Genomic DNA, 19,941 nt, shown 5'->3' on the forward strand with positions numbered 1-19,941 from the left:
ATGGCACGATTCATCACTTTTACAAAACATGTGAATTCTTTCCTAATTCTGCCTTTTTGCAAAATATAAATGATCTTTCATTTTGCTCCTTAACCTAATTAATTTTCAACCTTAATTTTTGTGCTACTTCATACTATAGTAGGTACACTTATTTTCCCCATACACTAAACCTGAGGATAGGGATTGTATCATATTTATCTTTGTGTCCACAGTACCTATCAACTGCCTGCTACTATAGGTACCCAAATGTCCCTTGCTAAACTCTTATCAGGCATCTTACCATTGCTCTGACTTTACTCTCATTATTCCCTTCCCAAGAATATATTTTCTATTTCCTTCCCTTTATGCAAATCTAAGTCATTATTCAGGTCAACTGCAATTTATTCAACTTATCTTATTATCTTTGAATATGTATGCCTAACAGTCTAAAAATTCATAACAAAGACAAAGTGTAGAATTGATTCCAGAAGGTAGGGAAGCTGCTTTTCTTACCATTGTCACTGCTCAGAGCTGCTTTCTGTTCTCTGTTCCATGCTGGATAGAAACACTGCCTATTGCAATGAAGCAAAGCAATTAAAAGCAAACTGTTTCTGTGCCCTTACTGGACTTTCATCTAAATTTCCTGTGTTTAAAAAAAATAAAAATTAAAAATCAAAAATTAAAAAAAAAATAAATTTCCTGTGTTTAATCATTCATGTTTTTGAGGGACATCAAAAACTTGATTGTTTTAGCTTTAAATAGGGTTTGGGGTAGGGGGGAGTTGGCAACAAATAAGAAACAAATGGCTTGTAACATAATTTAAAAAAATATATATATATATATACTTTGAAAAAATTTCAGAAACACCAGCAAATAACAAATAAAGTACATAGTCAATTTACAGGAGGGAAAAAAGAACTATGTTTTTGGCAACTAATTATTGTATCCTCTCTTTGTTTCCAGTATAGTGCTCAAATGTTTTTCACATATACAGCATCATATGTAAAGGCTTCCAACAACATTGTGGGTCAGCATTATATAATTGTTAACAGCAGAGATTGTGGAGTAATAATAATAATAATACCTTTTTTTCTATGGAGTTGTTGAGATCATCTGAATTAATTTATAAAGTGCTCTTAGAAAAGTGCCTGACATTTAATAAATGCTAGCTATTATTATTATTATTGAAAAAACATGCTTATAGAACTTAAGTTACTGGCTAAAGGAATATCCCTAAATGAGTGCAACTTCTAAAGTTTAAACCTAATCTGTCTGACTTTACATCCCATGATCTTAACCACTAGACTATCTTGCATGGTAATCATTTTTTAAGTCTTATCATAGACAAGGAAGTATAAATTAAAACAATGACATTTCTCATTCAAATAAGCAAAGATTAAAACAAAATGTGGAATCAAATCTCAAAATTGCCTTGTAAAACTAAAACCACTGAAATTAGCATTCTCATATAATGTTGCCAAGAATTTAAATGGCTAGACTTTGGGATCCCTGGGTGGCACAGTGGTTTGGCGCCTGCCTTTGGCCCAGGGCGTGATCCTGGAGATCCGGGATCGAATCCCACGTCAGGCCCCCGGTGCATGGAGCCTGCTTCTCCCTCTGCCTATGTCTCTGTCTCTCTCTCTCTCTCTGTATGACTATCATAAATAAATAAATAAATAAATAAATAAATAAATAAATAAATAAATAAATAAATGGCTAGACTTTGATAAAGCTAATTCTATCATATATAATATACTATTTGATAATTCCTATCCTAGGTGGAGAAAACAAAACAGGAAAGTAGGTACAAAGATCTTGATCCCAGAATTGTTTTTTTTTTTTTTTAATTTATTTATGATAGTCACAGAGAGAGAGAGAGAGGCAGAGACATAGGCAGAGGGAGAAGCAGGCTCCATGCACCGGGAGCCCAACGTGGGACTCGATCCCGGGTCTCCAGGATGCGCCCTGGGCCAAAGGCAGGCGCTAAACTGCTGCGCCACCCAGGGATCCCCCAGAATTGTTTACAATACCCTTGACTGTCCAAGAATATTACAACGGTTAAGCAATTTGTATTATTGAATATTTTATTTTTATATGCTTATATTATTGGATATTATACTGCTACTAAAGTCATGTTATTATTATTATTTTTTTTTTTAGAGAAAGCTTGTGCATGTGAGTGCACAAGCAGGGGTAGAGGGTGGGGGCAGGGGCAGAAGGACAGGGAGAAAGAGAATCTTAAAACAGACAAGCAGCTGGATGTGCAGCTTGATCCCATGATTCTGAGATCATGTCCTGAGTCAAAATCAGGAGTCTGACACTTAACTGACTGACCCATGCAGGTGCCCCTAAAGTCATGTTTTTAAATAATGCTGTCATTTAGGAAGATAATAAAATGATGTTACTTTTTAAATAGAATAAAAAGATGATTTTGGTGCATTTTATGAAAGCATTACCTAGGAAAAATTTTATATACAAAACAGAATATGGGGCACCTAGGTGGTGTAATAGGTTGACCACCAACTCTTGGTTTCAGCTCAGGTCATGATCTCTGGACTTACCATGGTGTCTACTTAGTATTGTCTCTCTCTGTCCCTGCCTCCCACCTAAAAATAAGTAAATTAGTCTTTTTAAAAAACTAAATCTAAAGGAAATAAAATCATAATTGAAATAGTGTCTATATGTTGGTAGAATAAATGACTAATATTTCATTTTCTATTTAAATGTTTATCATTTATGCCTCTGTAATGAGCATGAGTTACATTTAAAACCAGAAAAGGCCAATATATATAAACTTTCTTCTAGTTTGGTGGTTACCGGAAGAATAAAAATAAAGGATTGTGAATAGGTTCAAAATATAGAATATTTGTAAGATCATAAAAGCAATATTTGTTATAAATAATCCACTACTTGATATAATAATATAGTTTTCCCCACTATCTGAAAATAGATGATTCCTATGGAACCTTGTGTAAGCTGAAGTGGCAAAGCAAGGAAATAATTTCTATTAATTTTAATTTACATGGAAAAAATTTTGAGCATTCCCACACCCAAAACATAACCCCTCTTAGGCTTTTCTGTTACCTTAGGACACATCTTGTTAGTGAATGCATAAAATAAATCAAGATAAAGGATAGTTGCTCATGATACCATTCAAAGCTATGGTGCCTGGATGCTGAGATGACAAGTGTAGTTTCTGGGGAATGAGCCTGGCAGTGCCACCCCCACTGTTCAAGATACACTCTGCATCTGTAATAGTTTGCTGGAAAACAAATGCTGAAGACTGTTTTCACTGTTCACCTTTTTTCATAAAAATAAATCCTCTTCACATTTCTTTCAGTTAATGAAAGCTGGTACTCATATAAGTCTTCCATGAAAGCCAAGTGGCATAGAACAAACTTTGAAAAAGTGGGGGATACCAATACTATACTGTCGCTGCCCAAAGCTAATATTTCAGGAGTAGAGGTATTATAATGTGAAATGAGTCTCAATGCATTTCCACTAATTTCATAATTCTGTGAATTGCCAGTGGATACTACAAGAAAAAGGAGGAAAACCACACAGCCCAGTCCATGTTTTATTCTCCTGTTCTATTTTTTCCATATCTTAGTGGTGATGAATAGTGATTGACCATGGCCACACATGATGGCTTATAATTGTTGCAAAAACCTCATGGCCTATATAAGCTCATATCAACAGAGAGCCCTACTTATATTTTCTGTTTAACATAGCTCGTAGTTGAGTCTTTTTAACTTTAGTGACAATGCTACCCAGGAGAAAAGAAGATGCAAAATATTCACGTCTTCACAAAATGTCAGTTATCAGCATGTACATATTGCATCTCCCTAATGACTTGGTTTGGTAAATGAGCAGAAAACATTACCTTGTTACTGTGAAATAAATACTATGAATCAAAGCCTGACCTTTTACATTCCCTCTGCAGTAAGCCTGTCTGTGTGGCTCTTTTATGACAGCATTTAAACATATTTAAGTGTCTCTAATAATTGCAAATAGCCTTCCTAGCACCAATATGCCCTTTTATTTCTCCTCCCCCTCACTGTCATACTTCTTAAACAGTTGGCTCTCTCTACTTTCTCATTTTCCTTTGTTTCATCAAAGGAAAGCAATTTAAGCTGGCTTCTACTCTCAGCACTCTACTGAGGACTATTGTCAATGTTAAAAATAATCTTCATATTGCTCTATTCCATGGCCACCTTTGCATCATTATTTAACTTGATCTTAACACAGCGTTTGACACTGATGAAGAATTCCTGTAGAAAAATTTCTATTTCCAGGGCACCTGTGTGGCTCAGTTGGTTAAACATCTGACTCTTTGGCTCAGGTTGGGATCTCAGGATAAGGAGATTGAGCTCTGCTTTAGAACTTCTCCCTCTCTCTCTGCCCACCCCCTTGCTCATTCCCTCACTCTCTCTCTCTAGAAAAAAAAAGAAACATGTTTATTTCCTTAGCTTCTATGGAACACTGCTATTTCTTCTTTAATTCCTTTTCATGGCTGCTTTTTCTCTGTCTTCTTTGCAAAGCCTCCTTTCTCTATGTGCATGCCACAAATCTGTGACATGGGTGGAATCTGTGTCTTCTCACTCTCTATGGACAGAAACATACATTCCCATGACTCCATATTTATAAATTATATAGCCTTTCTCCTAAGTTCAAAGATTGGGATAGCTCATTTCCTTTGAGGTTTCCATTTTGAATTGTATTGGGGTCTCAAACTCAAAATACAGAAATCTGGTTTAAAAAAAAATAGGCTGAGCTTTTGTGTTTGGCTCTCACTTTCCCAATTTTTCAACTATGCCACACTGGATATATTTTTATTTTTATTTATTTTTATTTATTTATTTATTTATTTATGGATATATTTTTAAAATAAACTCTCTGAGGCTTATTTTCGTTATTTGAGTTATTGGGAAAATTGATTAAGATAATGCATGGAAAGCAATTACATCACAGTTCCTACCACATAGTAGGTGTTCAACTGTTGTGCTCCTTTCTTGTTACATTCTCTGTATATGACTTCTTAATACACTTAGTTGTTCAAGGTGAGTAACTTGAGCACCACCATTTACTCTTTCTCTTTCACATTCCACAATGAATCACTTGGTTTTGTTGATGGTCCTATTTAAATATATCTCAAATACATCTACTTCTCTTATCTCTACAGGAATTGCTTATCAATATCTCCCGAGGTTTTTTCCAATCTATTATCATTATCATCAAAATCCACTGTTTTTCTTGTGTTCAATCACATCCACTTCTAACCTACAAACCTCAAGGTCACCAGGTAAAATTTCATGATATTAACCTAACTGAATATTTTTAGCTATTAATTATTCCTTTCAGTATAATTCCCAGGCTGTTTAATTGAATATGGAAAGGCTTTAGAGTTATCTCTCAACCTCATCTGTTTTTATCCTTTGACATTCACTTTATTATATGCTCTAATAACCATACTGTGCAGTGGTCCTCTCTTGATTTTTATTTTTTTTTAATTTGAGTATAATTGATACATAATATTACATTAATTTCAGGTGAACAAAATAGTTCAACATCTGTATACTTCACTTTTTCACAACGGGTTTGCTTCCAGAACACAGGTGTCGTGAAAACCGCCGCTAAACCTAAACCAAAATGGGAAAGGAAAAGACTCACATCAACATCATCATCATTGGACACATAGATTCAGGCAAGTCTTCTACCGCTACTGGCCATCTGATCTACAAATGTAGTGGGATCGACAAAAGAACAATCAAAAAATTTGAGAAGGAGGCTGCTGAGGTGGGAAAAGGCTCTTCAAGTATGCCTGGGTCTTGGATAAACTGAAAGCTGAACATAAACGTGGTATCACCATTGATATCTCCCTGTGGAAATTTGAGACCAGCAAGTATTATGTGACCATCATTGATGCCCCAGGACACAGAGACTTTATCAAAAAAAATGATTACAGGCACATCTCAGGCAGACTGTGCTGTCCTGATTGCTGCTGGTGTTGGTGAATTTGAAGCAGGTATCTCCAAGAACGGGAGACCCCTGAGCATGCCCTTCTGGCTTACACACTGGGTGTAAAACAACTAATTGTTGGTGTTAACAAAATGGATTCCACTGAACCACCCTACAGCCAGAAGAGATACGAGGAAATCGTTAAGGAAGTCAGCACCTACATTAAGAAAATTGGCTACAACCCCAACATAGTAGCATTTGTGCCAATTTCTGGTTGGAATGGTGACAACATGCTGAGCCAAGTGCTAACTTGCCTTGGTTCAAGGGATGGAAAGTCACCCGTAAAGATGGGAATGCCAGCGGAACCACACTGCTTAAAGCTCTGGATTGCATTCTGCCACCAACTTGTCCAACTGATAAGCCCTTGCGTCTGCCTCTCCAGGACGTCCACAAAATTTGTGGTATTGGTACTGTCCCAGTGGGCCGAGTGGAGGCTGGTGTTCTTAAGCCTGGCATGGTGGTCACCTTTGCTCCAGTCAATGTTACAACTGAAGTAAAGTCTGTTGAAATGTCCCAGGAAGCTTTGAGTGAGGCTCTTCCTGGGGACAATGTGGGCTTCAATGTCAAGAACGTATCTGTCAAAGATGTTCGTCGTAGCAACGTGGCTGGTGACAGCAAAAATGACCCACCAGTGGAAGCAGCTGGCTTCACAGCTCAGGTGATTATCCTGAACCATCCAGGCCAAATCAGTGCTGGATATGCCCCTGTGCTGGATTGTCACACAGCTCACATTGCTTGCAAGTTTGCTGAGCTGAAGGAAAAGATAGATCGTCGTTCTGGAAAGAAGCTGGAAGATGGTCCCAAGTTCTTGAAATCTGGGGATGCTGCCATTGTTGATATGGTTCCTGGCAAACCTATGTGTGTTGAGAGCGTCTCTGACTATCCTCCTCTGGGCCATTTTGCTGTTCATGACATGAGACAGACGGTTGCTGTGGGTGTCATCAAAGCAGTGGACAAGAAGGCAGCTGGAGCTGGCAAAGTCACTGAGTCTGCCCAGGAAGCTCAGAAGGCTAAATGAATATTATCCCCAATACCTGCCACCCCAGTCTTAATCAGTGGTGGAAGAACGGTCTCAGAACTGTTTGTGTCAATTGGCTATTTAAGTTTAATAGTAAAAGACTGGTTAATGATAACAATGCATCGTAAAACCTTCAGAAGGAAAGAAGAATGTTTTGTAGACCTTTTTTTTTTTTTTTTTTTTGTGCGTGTGTGGCAGTTTTATTAGTTTTTAAAATCAGTACTTTTTAAATGGAAACAACTTGACCAAAAATCTGTCACAGAATTTTGAGACCCATTAAAACAGAAGTTTAGTGAGAGAAAAAAAAATCTGTATACTTCATGCTATGCTCACCACAAGTGTAGCTGTCATCGGTCCCCATATTTCACTATCGCAATAACATTGACTATATTCCCTATATTGTGCCTTTTATTTTCATGGCTTATTTATTCCATAACTGGAAGCCATATCTTCTACTCCTTTTCCCCCATTTTGCCCACTCCTAAACTCCCCTCTATCTGGCAACCAGCAATTTTTTTTCTGGCAACCATCAATTTTTTTCTCTATATTTATAGGTCTGATTCTGCTTTTTGTTTGTTTATTCATTTGTTTTTCAGTTTCACATATGAGTGAAATCATATGATATTTGTCTCAGTTTGACTTATTTCATTTAGAATAAACACCTCTAGGTTTTTCCATGTCGTCACAAATGTAAGATCCCATCTTTCTACGGCTGTGTAATATTCCATTGTATGTGCACACCACATCCTCCTTATCCACTTGTCTATCAATGGACTTAGGTTACTTCCTTACCCTAGCTATTGTAAAAAATGCTGCAGTTAATCACAGGGGTGCATGTGTGTTTTTAAATTAGTGTTTCCATTTTCTTTGGGTAAATACCCAGTAGTGGGATTATTGATATTTTGATATTTCTATTTTTAATTCTTAAGGAAGCTCCATACTGTTTTTCACAGTGGCTGCACGAATTTGCATTCCCACCAACAGTACACAGCGGGCCTTTTTCTCCACGTTCTCTTCAATACTTGTTATTTATTTTCTTTTTTATTTTAGCCATTTTGACAGGTGTAAGGTGATATCTCATCATGGTTTGGGTTTGTGTCCTCTCTTGATTTTAATATGATTTTATATATTTGCATATGACAAATATTTTTAGTGTGTTAATTACATGATTTATAAAGTTATGTTGAGTCTTTTTTTTTTAAAGATTTTATTTATTTATTCATGATAGACACAGAGAGAGAGAGAGAGAGAGAGAGAGAGAGAGGCAGAGACACAGGCAGAGGGAGAAGCAGGCTCCATGCAGGGAGCCTGATGCGGGATTTGATCCCGGGACTCCAGGATCACGCCCTGGGCCAAAGGCAGGCACTAAACCGCTAAGCCACCCAGGGATCCCTGTTGAGTCTTTTTAAAGAAAAATAACACAAAAAACATTGTTTTTCCCATTTTGAAAACTATATGTAATTATCAAAGGAAGAGCACAGTAAATTTTATGTCTCATTATCTAATTACAAGACTAGATTTAGGTGCTTAAGTTATATGATAACTTATAAAAATATCAATAAACCATGACATGCAAAAATGAAGTAAAGGAGATTTTAAGCACAAAACTTGCTCAAAACTTTAACAGTTAGGTACAGAACATAAAGCATGTGGGAAAATAGGCTTATGAGAAACAACTCAAAAATACTTCCAGATAAACACAATATTCAAGAAACGCTAGAATAGAGATTTAATTCCAATTTACTGCTTGGCTTTGGAAGAAGCTGCCTTCTAAAGCATAGATATGTTCTTTTTGTTTATTTGACTTGCTTTAGGACTTTAGTGAGACTTTGCCTATGCCCACCCTGATTTGTCATTTACAATACATTTCTAAAATATAACCTTTGAGTTTGTAGGGATTGTTATTCCTAGAACATGCCATATTTTTTTCTTACCTCCTATCATTTTAGAGTTGGGCTGTTTTTCTCTATTCTTATGTTCTTTTCTTTAGCTAAATTTCATCCATCCTTCATGTCATATATGTGACAGTCTCCAGAAAGGCTACTCTGAAGCCTCAACACTCAGTCTGGTTCCCCTCCTGTGCTTTATCCTATTGCTGCACTTCTCACCCTGACTTGCATTCATCTCATTCTTTGTATGTGTCCCTATTGTACTGTCATCATCATAAGGTGAGGGACCTTGACTCATTCATCATTATATGTTCAAGAGCAAGCAGAAAGCCTGCCTCTTAAGAAAAGCTTAGAATGCATTTGGTATCAGGTATTTAATACTTTTAAATGTGGAAGTCAAGAATCAATGATAAAAATCCTCTGCTTTCCCATCAAATTATTTTCTTAAAGTTTCCTATTTTCAATACTTTTCTTTAGTCAGTGCTAATAAATGTTGTATGTTAAAATTAGGTCTAGTGACATCTCTCCCAGTAATGTACTTATTGTGGTCAGGAGGCTGTCAGCAAGGTCCTTTTTCATAGTGAAGACACCTTTTTTAGTATGGGTACCACTGTTTATTGTTGTTGTTTCTTTATTTAATATTTCCCCTTTTTTTCTAATTTCCTTTTAATTTTATTTCTTTATCATTTATCATCACCAAAACATCTATTTTCTTTTTCTTATTGTTTCCAGGGTGAAGGGAAATGACCTTATTGCACTTCTCTGATGCCTGACAAGAGAGTCATTTCTTCCCGGTGATTATGCTGATAAGCCCTGGGGCAGTCATTATCAAATATGATGCTGCTGAATTTTATGTATAAGACCATGACAGTAGTTTATCACTCCAAAAAAAAACTAAGGAAGTTTTTATACAATTAAAAAATCTATTTTCTGGAAACTTCCTAAGGCTTTGATAATTATTTGCCTAAAAGTCACTGCCAAAAAAAAAAAGCTTTTGATTATAATTTACTGAAGTCTTAAAATGAGATTTTATTCTCTGTTTTTACAAAGAAAAGCAGAAGCAAAACTGGTGATCCAAGTGCCTTTAGAGTAGAAAAAAATATGTTTTCTTTCCTTAAAGGAGTTTTTCCAGCATGCTGGAAAAGACATCAGACATGTATAGATAAAAATAATCAGAATATATTCACATGTGTTCTGTAATAAAAATGGGCATGGTTTGGAGGTTCAGAATATGTGCATTATCCTAGACACCAAGTCTCTCAACAGTTTTAGTGTTACATCCTCATGTAAATTAATTAGCCTTTCTAAACCTTCATTTTCTCATCTGTAAAATTGGGTTATTAATAAACCTTATCTCACAATAAATTATTAAAGATTAAATGAAACAACCATGTACCGGCTGCATGGCAAATAGTCAATGCATTATAACTATTATAATTTGCAGAAGGCTAAGAAAATAAGAGAAGAACGTCTTGCTTATGCCTGCAAAGGACAACTGAGGCACAAGAGTAGGCCACAAGGGATATCCCCGTGCTACCTGGGAAACATAAGATAAGGAGCAATACTTTGTAATTCACACATGTTGTTGCATATCTGCTGACTCACCTCATTAGTGAGCCCTTCCCTGGAACCTCCTTTAGCTGTCTGACTCATGCACATATGTGTAATGTTTAGCTTTGACAAAGTATGGCTTCTGTAGGATACCCTCATTACCAAAGCTAGGGAAAACAAGATATGCATTTAGTCCATCCATGTGGGATTCCGGCTCATCTCATGGATTCCACCTTACTTTTGGTCCTCCCCATTTGCATCCATACCACTTTGCCTCCCACATCAACTTCAGGATCTAGCATTATATGAGGACACAGCAGTCTCACAGAGACTTCCACAGTTGTGTAAGCCAATCTCCTGTAACAAATCTATTGTCTTTTTTCTCATGCTCTTCCTCATCATCATTGACCTCCTCCCTCCCTCCTTCCCTCTGTCCTTCTTACCTACTCTTTTTTTTTCCTCTGATTGAAACTTGACTGATGTTCCAGTTTTTCTTAATGGGGCACCACTCTATGGCCTTATCTTCCATTGCATACATACATCATGCCCAAAACAAAAACGTGAAATTGTCCCTATCAATGTCTCGAAATACATTAGGATACTTGTGACTACCATGACATACATGTATAATAGACATTTATTTCAAAATTTCAATATCATTTCAGATTATTATCAATCTATACATGAATGAAGTATTTGAAATTAGAGCTGAATGGCCAGCTGAAATAATTTCTTCAAAAGCTAAATTACAATATTTGAATTTCCACCATAATAAACATTACATAACATCGATGAGGCAAACCATTTATAAGATTGTGTCTTCTAGAGGACAGCCCATGTGTCTCTAATCTTTTTTTGTAAACACTAAAGGTCTTTTCAAACTGTCAAAAGAAAAGAGCAAAATAAGATAGAATGGAAATAGTTATTAATAATACTTACATCAAGATCTTTTATGTTTCTATTAAGAGGGACTTTGCCATTTAAAAGACCAGTGTCTGAAACAAAGGAAAACTTCAATAAGAAAATTACAAGTAAATAATTATCTTTCAAAAATACATACTTTATATAAAGAAACTATTCTTGGTTCTCATCATTTTCTTTTGCTCCCACTCATGATTTTCTGTACTGCACTGGTGACCATGGTAACATCCATAGCTAACTAGTAGATTACTACCAATGTCCTGCCACCACCAATCACTATTTTCTTGAAGTCAATGAAAATTCTCTCTAATTTCAGTGGTTCCTTGCCCACTCCTCTGATAAACAAGACCTGAATCTGTACCAAGAATGCATGTTAATAATACATGACTATTGGATGCCTTATCTATTTTCCCACACTGGAAAATTTTATGAAAATAACAATTTTTCATAAACACTTGGACAGATTGAAAAACCCTTTTGTTCTTTTTACATAATAAATATGAACATAATAGATTAACCTATGTCAAATTATTCAGAAAAGGCACTGTGCCTTGCTAGAGCTATGTAGCAGGCACATAGTCTATGTTTTTGTTGTACTTTTCTGGATGTCTGAAATGTTTTAGTTATAAAAATGATTTAACCTTTTAAAAAGAAAATACTGATATTTTCCTCCATATATGTTTCTAAAAATATTTAATTCTGTAATTCCTTTTTAAAAATATACCTTCTATATTACTCAAGCTGTAAGTGATCTAATGTGGTTGTTTGAGATACAAATTTTCTGCTCATGTGTGGTACTGTAACTGAAAATTTGACTCCGGACACAGAGACCCATTTGCATAACACTAGCAGTTCCTTTGCTTTGGTCAATTTTTCCTGTGTATTTATATTTATGTTCTCCACAGATAGCTACTTAGTCTATTGCTTGTTAAAGTGATTCTATACATAGATTTTTTTATGACATTCAGCACTTGAAACCTGAGATAACACCTCCAAGAATAATTAGCAAATTTATATTAAATTCCTTTAACTACTTTTACTTCTTCCATCTGATGACCTATCTAAGCAGCTGAAGACTATCGATAGTTTGAGCTTTCCCTAAGCAGTAACTTTCAAAATGGAGTCATTGAGATAGTGTCCTGTAATGCAGTAGAGTATGTTAGGACAAAAATATGAAATGACACTTTTTCTGAAAGATAATGTTGAGGGAAGAATTGCCTATTTTATATACAGATATAAGCTATTACCAGTTAAACTTCTCCCATCGAGACTAGACTCCTTCAGTATAAGCTGTGTTCTGGGCATTCAAATACCCCTAATCCTAGAATTGTGCCTGACTTATTATACATGTTAAATAAATATTTGTGAGTGAAGAAATGAATGAATGGACTAGCATTTGATTTGGTCAAGCATTTGTCTGGGTACATAAAAGTTGTACATTGCACAATACTTAGGGTAACAATCACATCATTAACATAGAATTGTATGTTGGGTATATCATTTTTTCTGGTGCTTGGTGGATAAGTTTATTGTTTTAGCAATTAGTATGTATTATGCCAATCCTCTGACATGAAATAGGAAAATGTTTAAGAAAGGTGCAACTACTATGGATTATGGCCAGCAATAGCCCTGGGGTTAGTGCTGCAAACTGAGTTGTTAGGTGCTGAAATAATTCACTTCCTTCTTGGATGTTAAAAGCATCTCAGAAGGATTTTTTGCCATTTAGGAGAGAAAAGAATATGTAAAAGACAAATCAAAATACTTTAAAATTATGCAAAAGTTTAAATATTTAAATAAGGATCATATTATGAATAACTTGATTTAAGGGGAAAAAAGCCTTGATAAAATTAACATTTTAATGTGTCATGTGGCTTCAAATGTTGTAGCCAATACTGTCAATAGAATCAACAGACGAGTTGTATTTTACAACAATGGCAGCTTACTTGGCACTTCTGTGTACAAGAAAATCCACTTTGGGTGAGACTTAATGTGTTTTGAGGATATATTACAAATATTAACTTTTAACTACCTGGCATATTTGTTGTCTTTTGTAAAGCTTATTTTAAATTGATATTTCACTTCAGCAGAATAAATGGGCTTCAGGCAATTTCATACCTATTTTGCAGCTATGCAAAAAAGCATATTATTTGGTTATAAATAAATTATTGTCACACATATTTTCTACTCTATTCTTAACCAATATGTATCACCTGCTTATCTCTTCAGATTATTGAGTGCCTCTGAACTCTTCTAAAGAAGGATTTGACAGTCTGCCTAAACCATTTTTTATCGCACTGCTTGCAGGAAACTATTGGACTAGAATATGAAGTGTCTGCAGCACATTAAGCAAAAAGGGGGGGGAAAGCAATTCATTAATAACCATAAAATCTTTAAAAACACAGTTAAATAATTTCATGGTACATTGTACTACTTAAATTTCCCTAAATGTTTATTACCAATTTTGGTATTTCTAGATAAGTATTTGACACAATGATAGCACAGCTAAACCACTGTTTCTCCAAAAGTGGATTGAATACCACCAATGGAACAAAATAGCATTTTAGGTTAATGCAGAGACCATCATTTTCTAAAAGTAATATGTTTGTATTAACATGTGGTGGCTAATTCCCAAAAATGATGGGACCATTCCTTCCTGTTCTCAAACCACTGTTCAGTGCCCTGCCACATTAAATCTAGATGATCTGCTTTAACTAATGGGATGTGGTAGAGTGATATGACATCTCCAGACCTAATGTTTAAGAAGACCTGAACCCTTCAACTCTTTGAGATTTAGGAAATCTGAACCGCCATTAATAAATCTTTCCCTCCTAGAGAGCCTATATGATGAGGCCACATGTTAAAGCTAAGTGGCAGGGGAGAAGCTCTGGAACCACGCTGATAGAAAAAGAGGCCCAGGCCTTACAGTATCCTAGCTGATTCCAGAATTCCATCTAAGCCTGCTGAAGCACAAGTCACATGAATAAAGCCCTCTTGGAGATTCCAACCTCAACACACCTAACTGCAGCAATAAAACAGATCTTGAGTAGACTAACAGAAAAACTACCCCGTCAACTCTTGAATCAGAAGAAATAGAAAAAAAATTAAGACACTAAGGTTTGGGCTGTTTATTATACCACAAGAGATAACCAAAACAGAAATTCATATTAGAAATGGGTCTGCCGTGGCAAAAAAGTATGGTATTGGTTTTGTTAGCAGGTAGCAGGGAGAAACTGGAAGGACCTTAAGGTATTACTAATGAAGGCTTGAAAGACAGTATGGAAACCATGATGGGAGGCCAGAGGAAAGGAAACCCACATTATATAATAATGGAAAATTCAAAAAACAGTTGTTTGAGATAATGTGGAAAAATAGAAAAGGCATCAAGGAACTTGTGATTTTAGCTGTGGTGATTTCCAGACAGAGTTGAAAGTACTAGTTGAATTATCTTGGCTCTTTTGATGAGGTAGGGGAGGCATGAGATAAGCTAAAGAACTTTCAGCTTACAAACAGTATTTAGAAGGAATGTAATGAAATCAGGGCTTGACAAGAGTGAAAATACAACTGTTTATCATTCCAAGTATTTCTTGTACAAAGACTCTCAGAGTAATAATTGGCTTCAGGTCAAAGACCACATCTATAGTAAAATGTAACCTCAGGAAAAGATGAGATCTGGGTTGCACCTGTAAGCTTCTTTGTAAAAAAATCTCAGCAGAATTTAAAGCAAGATGTGCAGGCTATCTCATATAGACTAAAAGACTTCCAAAACCATAAGGACATTCTTCATATTGCCTGTGATACATAATATAGTGTCTGAGGAATGTCTAAGAATCTTAAAGATAGATATTGTTCCACAGTAAACTGACCCATGAGCCAAGTAGGAAGGACCCTGTCTTATGCTTATTGCTTCTGTCTAATGGAATGGGTTATAACATAATACATAGATGACTTTAAAAGTTCACACAGGATCTATAGGAGTTCAGACTAAATGGCAAGGAGACAATCTAAGAAGAAAAGAGAACTCTGAGCCCTATAACTCTAAGAACAGAAAGCTGACTGAGGGGGCACCTTGGTGGCTCAGTCAGTTAAGTGTTAGACTTTTGGTTTACACTCAGGTCATGATCTCAGGGTCGCAAGATCAAGCACCACATCAGGCTCCTCACTCAGCATGGAATCTGTTTAGGATTCTCTCCCTCTCCTTTGCCCCTCCCCTAGTGTGTGTGTGTGTGCATGTTCATGCTCTCTCTCTCAAAATAAATAAAATCTTTTTAAAAATAATAAAAAAGAAATTAGAAAGAAAGTAGACTGGGAAATTTCCTTAAGTTGCCTACATAGGCCATTTCTCATGAAAAAGGAAGAATAAACTCAGAAATCAGAAACAAGAAGACACAGGTGAGTGATCAGAAGAATCACTCTTAGGAAGCAGAATTTGGTCTAAATCACTTCCCATTAATAGACAGAGAGCAGAATGGTGGTTGCCAGAGGTGAACAGGGTATCGAGGGTCACAATGTACAAACTTCCAGTTAGAAAATAAATGTCATGGGGATATAATATAGAGCATGGTGAATATAATTAATGTTACTATATAGCATATTTGAAAGTTCTTAAAACTCCTCATCACAAGAAAAACAAATTGTTTTTTGTAATCGTATATGGTGATAGATGTTAACCGGATTTAATGTGATGACTATTTCTCAATATATATAAATATTGAATTATTATATTGGAGACCTGAAACTGATATAATACCATATATAAACTATATATCAATTAAAAATTAAAATTATAGAAATATTTAATGTGCCTTATTTTTATAACTAGCGATGTAGTTTATTCTATTTTGAATCATTTTTTGGAGACACAGACTAATCATCCTCAAGCATAATTTTAAAGTACCCAAGGAACACCAAAGGGTATCTATTAAATATTTGAAATTAAGTTTAAGAAAATTCAACTATGTCCCAATAAATTAATGTGTCTTATAGCAGAGAATAAATGCAAAAGCTTTAGAAGACTTGTGTACATTTAACACAATTGCTACAGATGCTGAAATATTGGCAGGATCCTTAGTAAATGTGCTGTGAAAAAAAATGATGAAAATGATGTTTGGACACAAAACAAATGAAATAATTGATAAAGTGCCTCCATCAAAACATGAAACATTTTTAAAGTTCTCGATACGGCGGAAACCAACAAAATGATTACTATTTTATGTGTATCAACATATAACTCATTAACTGTTTTTCAAGTATGAGTGAATAAGGAATTCCAAGAAGACTTTTTTTTTCGGTCAAGCATTTCAAATAGCTGTACTTAGAGATCTCTAAATGAATTGACAACTTCATCCTAAACAGTAGCATGGACTAAACATGATATACTGGGTTAAGCACTGATACTAATCATGTATTTACTCTTAGGCTAAGATATTCTGTGTTGAATGTATAAGGAATGTTTTTGTTGCATTGGGTATACACAATTATTTAGAAAAATTATTTTAAAATCTGTGAAAATTGTCACTTATATTAAAGATAGACCCCCAAATTCCTGACTGTTTGTGAAGAGATGGGAAATCTGTTCAAATTGAACTATTTCATACCAAAACATGTTGTCTTTCACTCAGAAAATCTAAAGTTTTTTTTTTTTTTTAAAGATTCTCTTTATTTATGAGAGACATACACAGAGAGGCAGAGAAATAGGCAGAGGAATAAACAGGCTCCCTGGAGGGAGCCTCATGTGGGACTGACTCTATCCCAAGATCCCAGGATCACACTCTGAGCTCTAGGCCCACGATCAATCACTGAGCCACCATCCCAAAAGTCTAAAGTGTTTTGTCAGGTAATTAGAACTTCAAGTTCCTCTGAAGGAAATATTTAATCAGTGGGATTTATGTAAGAAATATTCAAATTAACTTATTTTGTACATATATCTGCTTATTTGAAAAATCTAAATATATGTATATTAGAATGAGCTACCTTAAGCTGTGACAACAAATAATCCCCCATATTGCTTGACTTGTAAAACACGATTATGTGTCCTTCTCAGTTTGACTGGGACTCTGCTCCACAATGATGGCCTTTATTTTAGAACTGATGTGACAGATAGCCACCACTGAAACATTGTCAACTGCCATGGCAGAGCAAGAAGGACTCTTAAAGTTTGCACAAGGAAGTGACCCACATCATTCCATTTACTAAAGCAAGTCACATGCCTAAATTTCAAGAGGTCAGCAACGTGCAAGCCTACCACATGCCAGGAAGCATGAGAACTGGAAGATTGTGAGTACCCTAATGACAATATTTACCTTACAAGTGAAGTTTGCTTAAATACAAAACCAAAAATAAAACCTATCTATATGATGCCTACATTTCAGACTTAAAGACATATGCAGATTGAAAGAAAAGGGATAGAAAAACATTTACCATGCAAATGCAAATGGAGGTGAAAAAAAAGCTGGAGTAGCAATACATCAGACCAATTAGACTTTAAAACAAAGACTGTAACAAAGAAAGACACTACATAATCATAAAGGGAACAACCTAACAAAAGACATATCAATTGTTAAGTATTTACACACTCTAATACATGCAGCAGCTATTAATAGACTTAAAGGAAGAAACTGATAGTAATACAAGAATAATAGGGGACTTTAATCAACCCACTTACATCAGTGGATAAATCATTCAGGCAGAAAGTTAATAAGGAAACAGTAGTTTTGAATGCCATAGTGGACCAGATTCTAACATATTTTAGAACATTCCAACCAAAAACAATACACACTCTTTTCAAGTGCACATGGAACATTCTCCAGAATAGACTCCATTAGGCCACCAAACAAGTCCCAATAAATTAAAAAAGATTGAAATCCTATCATGCATCTTTTCTGAACACAATAGTATAAAATTAGTAATCACAAGAAAAAAATCTAGAAATAACAAATACACAGAAGTTAAATAACATGATATTAAACATGAATGGGTCAACCAAGAAATCAAAGACAAAATAAAAAAATATATACATGGAGACAAATGAAAATGAAAGCACAATGATCCAAAATCTTTGGGATGCAGCAAAAGCTGTTCAAAGAGGGAAGATTATAGCAATACAGATCCACCTCAAGAAATAGGAAAAACTAAAATACCTAAAGGAGCTAGAAGAAAAACAAAGCCCAACTCCTGGAGAAGGATGGATATAATAAAGATTAGAGCAGAAATAGAGACTAAAAACACAATAGAACAGATTAATAAGAGAAAGAAAAGGTCAACAAAATTGGAAAACCATTAGCCAGTTTTATCAAAAAAGAGACAGAGGGACAGAAAGACTCAAAATCAGGAAGGAAAGAGGAGAAATAACAGCACCACAGAAATACAAAGACTGGGCAGCCCCGGTGGCTCAGCAGTTTAGAGCCACCTTCGGTCCAGGGCCTGATCCTGGAGACCCAGGATGGAGCTCCATGTCAGGCTCCCTGCATGAAGCCTGCTTCTCCCTCTGCCTGTGTCTGTGCCTCTATCTGTATCTGTGTCTCTCATGAATAAATAAATAAAATCTTAAAAAAAAAAGAAATACAAAAAGTTATAAAATAATGTTCTGAAAAATTATATGCCACCAATTAGACAACCTAGAAAAAATGGATACAGTCCTAGAAACATAACCTTCAAAACTGAATCAGGAAAAAAGAACGAACAAATTGATTAGCAATTAAATTGAACCAGCATCAAAAAACTCCTAATAAACAAAAGTGCAGGACTAGATGGCTTCACAGGTGAATTCTACCAAACATTTAAAGAAGAGCTAATACCTATTCTTCTCAAATTATTCCAAAAAGTAGAAAAGAAAGAAAAACTTCCAAATTCATTTATGAGTCCAGTATTACTCTGATAGCAAAACCAAATAAAGACACTACCAAAGAAAGAAAACTATAGGCCAATATGCCTATGAACATCGATGCAAAAATTCTCAAAAAATATTAGCAAACTGAATCCAATCATACATTAAACAATTCATTCACCACATTCAGGTGGGATTTATTCCAAGGATGCAGGGCTCAATATTTGTAAATCAATCAATGCAATATATCACATTAACAAAAGAAAGGATAAAAACCACATTATCATTTTAGATTCAGAAAAAAAAAAACATCTAACAAAGTACAACATCCATTCATGATAAAAACTCTCAATAAAGTAAGTTTAGAGGGAACATACCTCAAATATAATAAATCATATATTAAAAATCCACAGTTAACATTATACTTGACCTGGAAGAACTGAGGGCTTTTCTTCTAAGATCAGGAACAAGACAAGGATGTCTATTCTAACCACTTTTAATCAACATAGTACTGGACGTCCTAGCCACAGCCATTAGGGAACAAAAAGAAAAAAAAGGCATCCAAATTAGAAAGGAAAACGTAAAATTTTCACTATTTGCACATGGCATAATTCTATATATAGAAAAACCTGAAGGGATGCCTGGATAGCTCAGAGGTTGAGCGTCTGCCTTTGGCTCAGGTCCTGATCCTGGAATCTGGGATCGAGTCCCACATCAGGCTCCTTGCATGGAGCCTGCTTCTC

The 19,941-nt window shown here is 35.4% G+C and overlaps 1 long non-coding RNA gene across 2 annotated transcripts in view; it reads right to left on the reverse strand.

Annotated features, from left to right (window-relative positions):
* The window catches only part of LOC144315488 (uncharacterized), a 133,865-nt gene that overhangs the window by 75,032 nt on the left and 38,892 nt on the right, over positions 1-19,941 (reverse strand). For both annotated transcript variants that reach the window (XR_013381188.1, XR_013381185.1), the window contains exon 2: positions 11,395-11,450. This is a non-coding gene — a long non-coding RNA (uncharacterized LOC144315488). The remainder of the gene's footprint in view (positions 1-11,394; positions 11,451-19,941) is intronic.

This window comes from Canis aureus, chromosome 6 (assembly GCF_053574225.1).
Source record: "Canis aureus isolate CA01 chromosome 6, VMU_Caureus_v.1.0, whole genome shotgun sequence".
In the NCBI taxonomy this organism is placed as follows: Eukaryota; Metazoa; Chordata; class Mammalia; order Carnivora; family Canidae; genus Canis; species Canis aureus.